This window comes from Lepidochelys kempii, chromosome 6 (genome assembly GCF_965140265.1).
Source record: "Lepidochelys kempii isolate rLepKem1 chromosome 6, rLepKem1.hap2, whole genome shotgun sequence".
Lineage (NCBI taxonomy): Eukaryota > Metazoa > Chordata > Testudines > Cheloniidae > Lepidochelys > Lepidochelys kempii.
This window is the reverse complement of record NC_133261.1, coordinates 35,825,819-35,837,852: the sequence shown is the minus strand read 5'-3', so window position 1 is coordinate 35,837,852 and position 12,034 is coordinate 35,825,819.

Below are 12,034 nucleotides of genomic sequence, written 5' to 3'. Positions count from 1 at the left end.
CCTGCCTTTCTGGCTCCCTAGAGGCTGGGTTGGGTGCGTCAGTCCCCCCGCCCCAAGACTGGAGGTAGCTCCAGTACAACTGGTGGCACTGGTTCAGGTGCTGTGCCTGAGTGTGAGGGCCCAGAATCCTTGTCCCATACGGGGTCCTCCAGAGCCCTGGGCGTGTGGCGAGACACCAAACGTTGCTGAGGTGCGGATGCATCGGGTGTGGATGCCAGCGACGCAGCCCTGACCCTGATGATAGGCCAAAAGAGTCCAAAAGGCCATTGTACTGGGCCCTGCTACTGGGGTGGCCAGGATACCACCGGTGCCAACAAGTCCACGACTCTGCAGTGCCGGGACCACAAAACAGTACCAGCTGCACCGGGAGACAGAAGACTCGGACTCCAATTTGGAAGACTACTGTGAGCCTGACCAAAGGGGGGCGGAGCCTGACTGTGCCAGGGAGTGATACTGGGCTGATGGGGAGCGGCGCCATAACGTCATGGGCTTGCCCTGATGATGAACGGGGGGAGGGGAGTGATGCCATGGGTGCCGTGAAGGGTGTTGGAGATGGTGTCACATGCAGCACCATCGTAGATGCCACGTGTAGTGGTGTTGCCAGGGCCGCTGATGGTGCTGGGACTCGAGCCGACGTCTGGATCGGTGCCGGTGTTCGCATCTGCGGGGCTGGGGACAGTGCCGGCATGGCAATAAGGTCCCGCACTGGCTCGTAGGTATCCAACGTGGAGGGGAGGTAGAGCTCTTCCTCCAAATCCTCCTGGGGAGTCCACCAGCACTGGACTCGACTCTGACCCCGACCGGAGTCCGTCAACGGTGCTGGGTCTTGAGGGCTAAACTGAGGATGTCCCGGCACGGGACGCATCCAGCTGGAATCCCCTCGCGGCTTCTTAACAGGGGAATGACCGCATCCACCTTCTTTTTCTTGTGTGTCACTGGGGACTGAGTGTGGTGCCACCTACTAGAGCTGGCCTTACAAGCTGGGGCGCGATGCTGATGCTACTTGGAGGAGTCCTTCCTCGGTGCCGGGGCATCCTGCACCGAGGCGCTGTGCACCGATGATGCCGGTGCCATTTCCGGTACTGGTGTTGGATCATATTAAAGAAGTTCTGTATTAAAATCACAAATGAGTTTGATTCCCCAGAGTTTAAATTCCAGGGTATTACTAATTAAGAGGTCTCTTGGTTTTTGGTACTGTTTCTCTCCCTCTATGTGTGAAACTTGCAAGCTGCTAACTGTGTTAGTACATTCTAAGACAGAGTCTGTTCTCAAAGCAATTCACAAGAGAGAGAGACTCAAAGCAATACTCTAACAACAGAAACAGCACCCAGAGACTCCCCACCCTTTTGTTGTATTAACCATTGTGATTAAAATAGAGATAGAGGATGTATGTGGATGGATGCTTGGTGTGGATAATAACTGAATGATCAGGGAGGTGCCAGCCTAAGAATCCAGTGTCCATCGGCTGAAGAAGGTGTCAAGTGGAAATAACCAGAGGACCCCACCCGGAGGGCAGACTGGAATCCACCCAACAGCCTCAAGAATGGGAGAACCAAAGAACAAGATAACATCTTGGAGCCGTCAGGAATGTGCTATCTGCTGATTGATTCAGCAACAGCATGATGAAGCAATTCCCATAGACTGGCATAGGAAGAAATTCCTATAAAAATAGACTCTAAAAAGTGAGAACTTTGGGGTCTGATTCTGCAAACCAACTTCCAGGAGCATCAGATGAGCATCTGACAAGGCCCTGCTCCCTCCTCACGTCCAGGCCACCTGGCCAGTGACTTGGCATGAGCAACTCTAAGGCTGGTAACTATGATAACAACCTTGCAGAACCTGTGTGTGTGTGTGTGTGTGTGTGTGTATGTTTGTATGAATGAATGAATGTGAGAATAAATTTGAGATTGAATGGAATGTTATAACTATAACTAACTGCTTACTATGATCCTTTCTGTATTCACAATAAATGTGGTATTTTGCCTTTTTCCCTTTAATAAGATCCTGCTGGTTTTTATTTTATTGGTACAACATTTTCCGGTACTGGCAGAGGGCTGACTCCATTGGGAGGAGCTTTAAACGATAGTTCCTTTTAGGGGAGATGGCTCTCTTAGTCCTAGGTCTAAAGCTCCTGCGAATTGGGCACTTGTTTGTCTGATGACCTTCTCCTAAGCACTTAAGACAAGCAGCATGCGGATCACCTCTGGGCACAGGTTTCGCACACCTCTCACACGCCTTAAACCCTTGCGACCAAGGCATGCCCCAGTGCCTGGGGAAAACTAGGAATGGGCCCCCAAAGTAAACTATAAACTACTATACAACTCAAACTATTTACAAATGAGAAAAGGGAACCACTAGGTAGCCACTTGCGAATGCAAGAGACTGAGCTGCTCCAGCGACCGTCACTGGCAGTAAGAAGGAACTGAGCAGGCAGCGGGTCAGCAGGGACCTATATACACTGCCATGAAGGTGTCACTCCAGGGGTCTCCACAGCTGACCAAATGGGTACAAGTAGGGGGAAAACCTTCCGACGATCATGCACATGGCGCCCACACACACCTATTGGAATGCAGATGAGCAATCACTCGAAGAAGAACTAAGTTCTCTTTTACGTAAGAAATAGCTTCTTGGTCTAGCATGGGTAAGGCTGGAAATATAAAACAAACATGCTTTAATTGTTGTATGTGACTCTTTTTATATTGGAGCACGCATTGCAGTTGTAACAGCGGATCTTTCCAGATCATGGTCATCATGAGAGGGACTTTCCAGAATGACCTCAGGCCTGAAGTCTGCTCACCTCAATGAGGATTGGTCCATGCTGACCATAACCAGAGCATGTGAATCACATACTTGGCCCCGAATCTATGAAGATGGCACCTGAGGTAGAATAAATGGGATTTGTCCCCCATAAAGGTCAAGACCACCATGCAGAAAAGCTATGGCTGTACAGAGCCTAGAGAGTGGCTAAAAGATTTGTTCTTAGTAATGGAAATCAAAATCCTACCCAAGAATTGAAGAATGGTATACAGATATGGCTGCACAGGCAGGTATGGAAAGGATCCCCTTCCATAACAAAAATGATATAGATAAGTTTACTCGTATGGGCAAACTTCATAGAAATTAAATGATTCAGGTTGAGTCCCCTTCTGGTACTCTCTCCCATCCCTTTTCCCTTTCTTTCTTCTGTTGGTCTCCTCTGTAGTAGTATTGACTTTTATGTCCTTTATATTTCATTGTGTGCGCAAAAGCTCATATGATTGATAGTTTTATTCTCTGTATGGTAACTTATACTGTAGTCGAAGTTTTTTTAATTATTACATTGGTATACAAAAGTTTCAATAAAAAGACCGTGCACAATTGTGCTCTCTCAGTTCACCAACAGTATCTACAAGAAATGCCCCTTTCCTTCCCAGACCATGAGACCACCCAGGATAAGAAGAGGTGGAGACTCCAGCCATCAGCTATGCCAGCTTGACCAGTCTGCTCTTATCCGAGAGACCCCAGCCAGTCTCAAGTGCTCTGACTGAACTACTCCATCATGTGGTTTCACTAAATGCAACCACATGAGTTAAAAGTCACAAGACCACAAAGCAGAAAAAGTTCAAACTCTTTTTGTCTTAAGGGAGAAATACCTCTTTATTTATCCAACTCCCATTGAAAGCACTGGCAAAACGCATGTTGTTTGTAGGAGCTGGAGCAAGACCTTATTTTCCTCTGTGCTAGCACGGCCAGGTAGAGCAGCTGCATTTCTGCTTTCTCTCTCGCCAACACCTCTTCCTTAAACACAATTCCAAATCTATGTGCCAGCTCAACAGCCTCCTCCTAGAAGCTTCTACTCCCTCCCCCCCCCCCCCCATCAACCCTTTATTTTACAAATGGCTGGGGAGGGGAAAACGACTATACAGTTGACTCTTGCTAAATTCTGATGGGCAAAATCTGCTCTCCGTTACATTCATGTAAATCAGGACTAACTCAATAGACTTGAATAGAATTAGTCTCAATTTATACCAATGCAAATTAGAGACAAATTTGCCTCTGCATACTGTTTTCCAAAACTGTTACTTGAGCCTGTAATTTCCCTGCTCTGCATGTTGTCCTTCCTGAAAACAATTAAAATGCGAGGCCAAGATCCCAGCCCCTTATCCAACTGCTTTGAGCTATTCAGACAATGAAACGCTAACACAATGGAGCAACTGAGGATTATGCCGCACAAGGGAATCCTTAGGAAGCATAAAGCTGACACAACCAGTTCTAGGACACTCTCTGCTGGCTCCCAGATGAATAGTGGGCAAGAAGGGGGGTATGACTGCATCAACTTGCTCTCCAACAATACAGTCCCTAAGGAACTTACTACTGTGTCACTTAGAACAGCCCTTACTCTAGGCCAGTGGTTTCAACCTTTTTTCATTTGCAGACCCCTACAAAATTTCAGATGGAGGTGTGGACCCCTTTGGAAATCTTAGACATAGACTGTGGACCCCTAGGGATATTTGGGCACAGGTTGGGAAAAAAAATGGTTACTCACCTTTTCAGAACTGTTGTTCTTCGAGATGTGTTGTTCATGTCCATTCTAATCAGGTGTGGATGTGCTGAATGGATGACAGCTGGAAGATCTTTCCCCTAGCAGTATCCATAGGGTCAGCCTGGGCGCCCCCTGGAGTTGTGCCTTCATGGTGTCCAATATAGGGCCCAGCCAACCCGACCCTCTCTCAGTTCCTTCTTGCCAGCTACTCCGACAGAGGGGTAAGGAGGGAGGATATTGGAATGGACATGAACACCACATCTTGAAGAACAACAGTTATGAGAAGGTGAGTAACCGTTTTTTCCTTCTTCAAATGCTTGTTCATGTCAATTCCAATCAGGTGACTCACAAGCCCAAATTCAGGAGCTGGGGTCAGAGTTGTCCACTGATTGGAGCACCGCTCTACGAAAAGCCGTGTCGTCTCTGGCCTGCTAGGTAATTGCATAGTGCACAGTGAAAGTGCGTATGGAGGACCACGTCACTGTTCTGCATATTTCCTGCGTCAGAACCTGAGCCAGGAACGCCGTTGAAGAGGCCTGCGCCCTAGTGGAGTGCGCAATGATTAGAGGGCAGGCGCCCCTGCCAGGTTGTAGCACTCTCGGATACAGGACACGATTCATGATGAGATCCGTTGAGAGAGACAGGAAGACCTTTCATTCTGTCTGCCACAGCCACGAATAACTGAATGGACTTTTGGAACGGTTTTGCTCTTTCAATGTAAAAGGCTAGCGCTCTGCAGGCATCCAATGAGTGAAGCCTCTGCTCCCTGCAGCTCAAGTGTGGCTTCAGATAGAACACGGGGAGGAAGATTGAGTTTGCAACATCCAGGTGTAGCGACCACTCATGGAACAACCTGCTGAGATAATCCACCAACTCGTTCTGTACCCCAGGGAAGTACAATGCTTGCAGGTGTATAGCATGCTCCACACAGAAGTCCCACAGCATGAGGGCTTCCTGGCACAGGGGAGAGGAGAGTGCATCCCCGTTTGCTGATATAAAACATCACCATGGTGTTGTCTGTCATAACTGATACACATCTTCCTGTTAAGTGGGCTCAGAAAGTCTGGCATGCCAAGCGTACCACTCTCAGACATCGGATGTGGAGGGGGAGTTCCGCCCGAGACCAGAGGCCTTGAGTCCTGAGGTCCCCCAGATGTGCTCCCCAGCCCAAGGCTAACACATCTGTCACTACTGAGAGAGACGGCTGTGCGCTGGTGAAGGGGACCCCTGCACATACCACCTGTGGGTCGAGCCACCACAGGAGGGAGTCAAGGACAGGACGAGGCTGAGTCACTAACCTGTCCAAGCTGTCCCAGACTGGCCGATACACTGATGCTAGCCATGACTGAAGGGTTCAAAGTCCGAGTCTGGCATGCTGTACTACGTAGGTACAGGCAGCCATGTGTCTTAAAAGTTTCAGGCAATTCCTTGTTGTGGTGGTGAGGAACTGCCTGAGATCTCGAGCAATGTCACCGAGAGTCTGAAATCTTGCTTCCGGGAGGTATGCCCTGGTTTGTGTTGAGTCCAGTTCTACCCCTATAAACTCTATCCTCTGAACCAGGGACAGCGTTGATTTCCCCTCGTTCAGAAGACAGCCCAGTTTGTTGACCATCGCGCTTATGAAGTCGACCTGTGCCTCCACTTGAGACCCGAAGTGGCCCTGGATGAGCCAGTTGTCAAGGTACAGGAACACCTGTACCTGGCTGCCTGTGCAGGAATGCGGCCCGACTGCCAAGCTCTTGGTAAACATTCAAGGTGTCACTGACAGACCGAATGGGAGGACTGTGAACTGGTAGCGGTTGTTGCTCACCACAAATCTGAGATATTTTCTGTGGGGTGGAGTTATTGCTATATGAAAGTACGTGTCCTTCAAATTGAGGGCAGCATACCATTCCCCTGGATTCAAGGAAGGGATGATGGAGGCCAAAGAGACCATGCGGAACTTGAGTTTGTTCATGAACTTGTTGAGCTCTTGCAGGTCTAGGATGGGCCTGAGTCCACCTTTGGCTTTCAGTATTAGGAAATACCAGGAATAGAAGCTCTTGCCCTTCAGCTCCTGAGGAACTTCATCTCCTGTTCCCAGTGATAGGAGTTAGTGCACCTCCTATATGAGGAGTTGCTCGGGAAAGGGATCCCTGAAGAGAGACAGTGAAGGGAGGTAGAAGGGCTGAGAATTGGAGGGAGTATCCCCTTTCTACTCTACGTACAAAGGTTCAATGTAATATGGGCCCACGCAGCGTATGAAGGGGATAGTCATGACAAGAAGGTAAGACGGGGTGGATCCAGTTTCTGAGCTGGTGCTCCAGCTTCATGCACACCTTCAGAAGGCTTGTTTCTGGCTTGAAGGAGGCTTGGTCTGACCAGAGCCCTGGCCTGGGTACGGGTGTGGCCTCTTCCTGCCACTCTTATTCCTCCTCCGGGAGCCATCCACTCAGTTTTGCTGGTAAAACTGCAGAATAGGTTGCAGCCTAAAATGTCTGTGCTGTGTGGCAGGGGTGTGCATGCCCCGGCACTTGAGGATGGCCCCCCGAGTCTTTTAAACTGTGAAATCTCCTGTCCGTCTTTTCAGAGAACAGGACCGGACCTTCAAAGAGTTGGTCTTGAATGGTCTGTTGGACTTTGTGAGGTAGTCCAGAGACCTGGAGCCAAGAGCTCCTTCTCATGGCCACTCCTGTAGCCATGATTCAGGCAGCCGCGCCATCAAGAGCCACCTGCAAGAAGGCCCTAGCAATGAGTTTGCCTTCCTCCACCAAGGCAGTAAATTCAGCGCAGGAGTCTGGTAGTAGCAGCTCAGCAAACTTGGCCATCGCTCCGCAGGTGTTAAAGGAGTATCTACAAATGATGGCTTGTTGGTTTGCAATGCAGAACTGCAAACCACCAGTGGAGTAAACTTTCCTGCTGAACAAGTCTACCTTTCTCACCTCCTGGCTTTTAGGGGAGGGTCCCTGAAACCCCTGGCTCTCTCTTTGGTTTGCCACATCCATCACCAAGGAGTCGGGTGGAGGAGGAGTATAGAGATCCTCATACCCCTTTGAGGGGACAAAATATCATCTTATACCTTTTTCACTGTAGGGGGCAAAGAGGCCAGAGTCTGCCACAACATTTTTGTGGTCTCATTTATAGTTTTAATGAGTGGCAGTGCAATATGCAAGGGCCCATAGGAAGCGAGGATGTCCACCATGGGATCAGCATCCTCTACCACTTCCTCTGCCTGGATCCCCAGATTCTGGGCCACCCCGTACAACAACTGTTGCAGGACCCTGCTATCCTCCAAGGCCAGGGCCGTTTAAGTGCCCACAATGGCCTCATCTGGGGAGGACAAGAGCACCGACACACAGCCTTGGTCACTGCCCTCAGCGCCAAGGTGGTCACGTTGTTCATGGGGCCAGTGTACTCAGTGCCGAGATCGCTGGTGCTGAGGTCAGAGCAGTAGGCGGAGGCACATGTCTCATCACCAGAGATAGTCCTGGAGCCAGCTGCTGTGCAGGGGCAAAGGATGCAGAAACAACTGACACCGACCTGGATCTCGATGCCTGGCTCAGATCCTGGGCCTGATGGTAAGGCCAGGGAGCCCAAAAGGGCCACTGAGCTGGTGGCTGCCATTGAGATAGGTGGCCACAACACCCGAGAAGGCTGGAGGTGTTGCCTGGAAGTAGACATTCTGCTGCTGGATCTATTTGAGTGATAGGACTCCGCCTTAGACTCCAAAAAAGGCCACAGAGGAGCAGTACTGTTTGGTGCAGATGAGCAGTGCCAAGCCTCTAAGTACTGGTGCGGTTCCCCCACGTGGGCAGCTGGCACTGGGGAGTGGTGCACCAGAGATGAGGAGTGGCATGACATCATCACTGGCTTGCCCCTAGATGGAATAGGCGGTTGGGTTATCACCAGTACCTCATCCCTCCTTGTAGAGGGCGGTGCCATCAGGCAAATAAAGTCCTGCGCTGTCTCAAAGGTCTCTGGAGCGGAGTTAGTGTCCTGGCCATGATGGTCCGGAGAATGGTTTCCTTAATGGTTCTCGGCCGAAACCTTTCACAAATGAGGTAGTCATCTTTTTGGCCAGCACTTCAAGCAAGAAGCGTGCAGGTCACTCTTGGGCATAAGTTTTCAGTCTTCACAAGATTTGAACCCTCGAGACCAGGGTGTAACAACCTTTTGCAGACCCCTTAGGCATTGTCTGCAGAACCCCAGGTTGAAAACCACTGCCCTAGACGATTCTAAGACCATGTCTACATTATAGGGACTATAGTGGTGTGCCAGCATAACCTCTATAGCGTAGACACAGTCTACAAAAACAAAAGGGTTTGTCTGTTCCTGCAGGAACTCTACCTCCCTGAGTGACATTCTTCTGTTGACCTAGCTGCATCTACACAGGGGATTAGGTCATCATAGTTATGTCACTCAGGGGTGTGGATTTTTTACACCCCTTGGTGATGTAGCTATGTCAACCTAAGTTTTAAGTGTAGACCACCAGACCTAAGTTACACCTGAGAATGAATTAGCCCCCAGATCAGGAAAGTAGAAAGGTAGCTTTGGATTTGTCTCTTCCCCCCTGCCAGCTAGAGTCAAGAATGAGGGTTCTGTATTCTAACCTGGACTTCTCTCATACTAATCTTTCCACTTGCCTTTGATTTATTCCTGCCACTCATACCTCACTCTCCTCTTGAGCAGTGGCTGTAGATCAAGTGTAGTTAAAGGAATATTTCGGGGGAATCCATAAAACATTTAGTTTGTATGCAAGTCCACATAAATGGTGTAATCTTATATTATCCATTACCCCCTATCCACATTAGAAACTGACCCCCTTGTCATTGAGTCCCCCAACCTGGTACTGAAAAAAGTTTAACTGCTGCTGTAAACAGGACTAAACCATTTCAAACATGCTATATAAAGTCTCCCGTCTCAAGCCCATAAATGCTTTTTAGTGTTTCCTTTAGAGAGAAAAAGAAAAACCTTATTCTAGTTCAGCCCAAATCCTCTGCAGTCTTTCGTTAACCAAATGTACTGCTTTGACCAGCAGGTGTTGCTACAGGCTACCGTGTGTGTGTGTTGCTTTCCTGCTTATTGCTTTCTGGCCCCTGCTCCTCTGTGTATGTGTAGATAGCCCTGGTATGTGCCCTTATACGGGGCCTGCTGCTACATACCTGCCATTTGGACTGTTAGGTTTTGTTCAGACTGTTGCTGATTGAACTGGCTCATGGTTATTTTATGTTATGATTGACCATGTACCTGCATATCTTCCTTTATTTCCTTGTGTTGGGGATTGCTAGTCTGGAGTGCATCAAAGAATAATGCGAAAAAGTCACAGTGGTCTCTAGTTCTTTTGTCCCACATACAATATTTGCTGTTTCAGTTTCGGAGGAGGATTAGAGTGACGGTCAATTTAAAAAACATTCCTATCTGAAAAATTGTACGTGGTGCTGTATCCTTCTGTGCCATATCTTAAGGGGAAGCAAGGCTGGTGCTGACCTTCTGTGTGTAGCCTTCTTTGGTGCCGTGGGTGCCATCTGAGCAGTTCTGCGGGTGCCGCAGATGGTGCTGGAGGGGGAGCCATCACAGGTGGTTGAGGTACCGTGCCCTTCATAGGGGTAGTCAGTACCGTGGAGGAGGCCACTTTGGGCCTGCTACTCGACTCCTTGCTTTTGCTGGCAGAGGTCCCCGAACGGATGGTGCTGGAAGTGACCAGTGCGTCAAAGGTACTCACTCTGGAAGAGGTTGGCACCGTGGGCAGCAATCTTGCTGGAGACAGTTTCTTTTTTAACAGTTATCGGCTTGGTAGAGGCGTGGTCCTTTTCTTCCATTTTGTAGAGGAATTGGCACTTAGTCTGTTCATGGAGGAAGTGCCTAAGGAGGCCCAAGTTGCGGGTTGTCAGGGTCCAATGTAGGAGCAAGGGATTTCTCCATTAGAATAAGTTTTAAATTGTTGCAGTGAGCGCAGTATGTGTGACACACGTAAACATCGGACACATAAGGATTGGCCATCAGAAATTGGCATTACAGCCTTACATGAAGTACATCTTTTAAAGCCTGGGGAACAAAAAATAGCTATTAAAAAACCCCTACGTTTAATTAACACTAACTATACTAATGAAAGTAACAAATGACTAATAGCTAAGCTAACAGTTTAATTTTATTTGAAGGTTTGTAGAGATACTGCTAACAGACTTCATCTCAAGCGTAGGATGGCTGAGAAGGAACTGAAGGGGTCAGGGCGTGCGCATGCTAGAGGAGGCATCAGTGGTGTCACAAGACTGCTACTGCACACATGTGCTGACCAGACACTGATACCAAAATCCTCCCATCTACAGCACCGGGACGCACAGACACCTGAAGTAGAGCACCCACAGGGACAGAACGTGAAGAAGAACAAAGCCTGTGCTAAGTCAATGTCATTATTTCCTCTGGACGGGTCATTCACACAGTAATACTGAACCAAAAAACCCCACCATCACATTTTAAATATAGGAAAGTTTTCTTAAAAACCCACAAAAATTGGCACAGAGACTCAAGACCTGCGGAAATACCTGACAGCTTTCTTAATTGATGTTTTGAAGTAGTCTAGATTGAGGGTGTCCCTTTTAAGGCAGGATACTTGGAACCCAGGCCCTGTAACTGGTGGTGGCTGCCCATGGCAGCAAATACCAAGAGACATGGTGCACAGCTGATGGGTGCTAACTGGCTTCCCATTGATGCCACAATACCCACTGAGATCGATCTATATAGGTCCTGGCCACTTCCTACTCCTTTTTAGGACATTCAACAAAACATGGTAACTATTGTGGGAGGGTTCTGTCATTTTTGTAGGAGAAAGAGGATTTAGAAAGGTTTGGTTGATTCCAACCCAGTATAATCTTTTGCTTGAAAATTCCATTTACTTAATTTACAATTGTTTAAATGAACATACTTTTCTGGGAGGGGACTCATATGTAGCACAATGAAATTCTGTTTTTGCAGTAAAGATACAACAAAAAGAACTTAATTCTCCTCCACATGTAATTAACCCCGCCCCCAAACAAACAATACCACAGTGCTTCTTTACAGAGCTTTATACAAAGACAGCTTCATTTGTTAAAGACACACAATGATGTAATCCAGGATATGTATGCGGATATTTTTCTACTTGGCAGGTCCTACTCTTAAGTTCAAGTAAAATGAATATGTTTGTGCCTTTTTATGACAAAAGTTGTCAAAGGCTTGTCAACTTATTGTTCTTTGCATTAGAAAGTCGATTTCTGTAATCTGGATTTTCCTACAAGGGTACAGACAAATAAATACAGGCATTTGCTGCCCGGACTGTGGAATCTGAATGTATAAAAATAATTAGCTCTCAGATTTAAGAACTCTTTCTTGTTAATACCCATTTAACTCAAACACCCTAATAGATGGGATTGTTAAAGATTGTCACCCGTGACTCCTTAAAATTAAGGCAGTTTCAGAGTTGTCCAGAAAGGCTTATCGTCCTATGCTAAAGTCTATTACCTGATCCTTAACCATACACATACAAAATACCCTCTT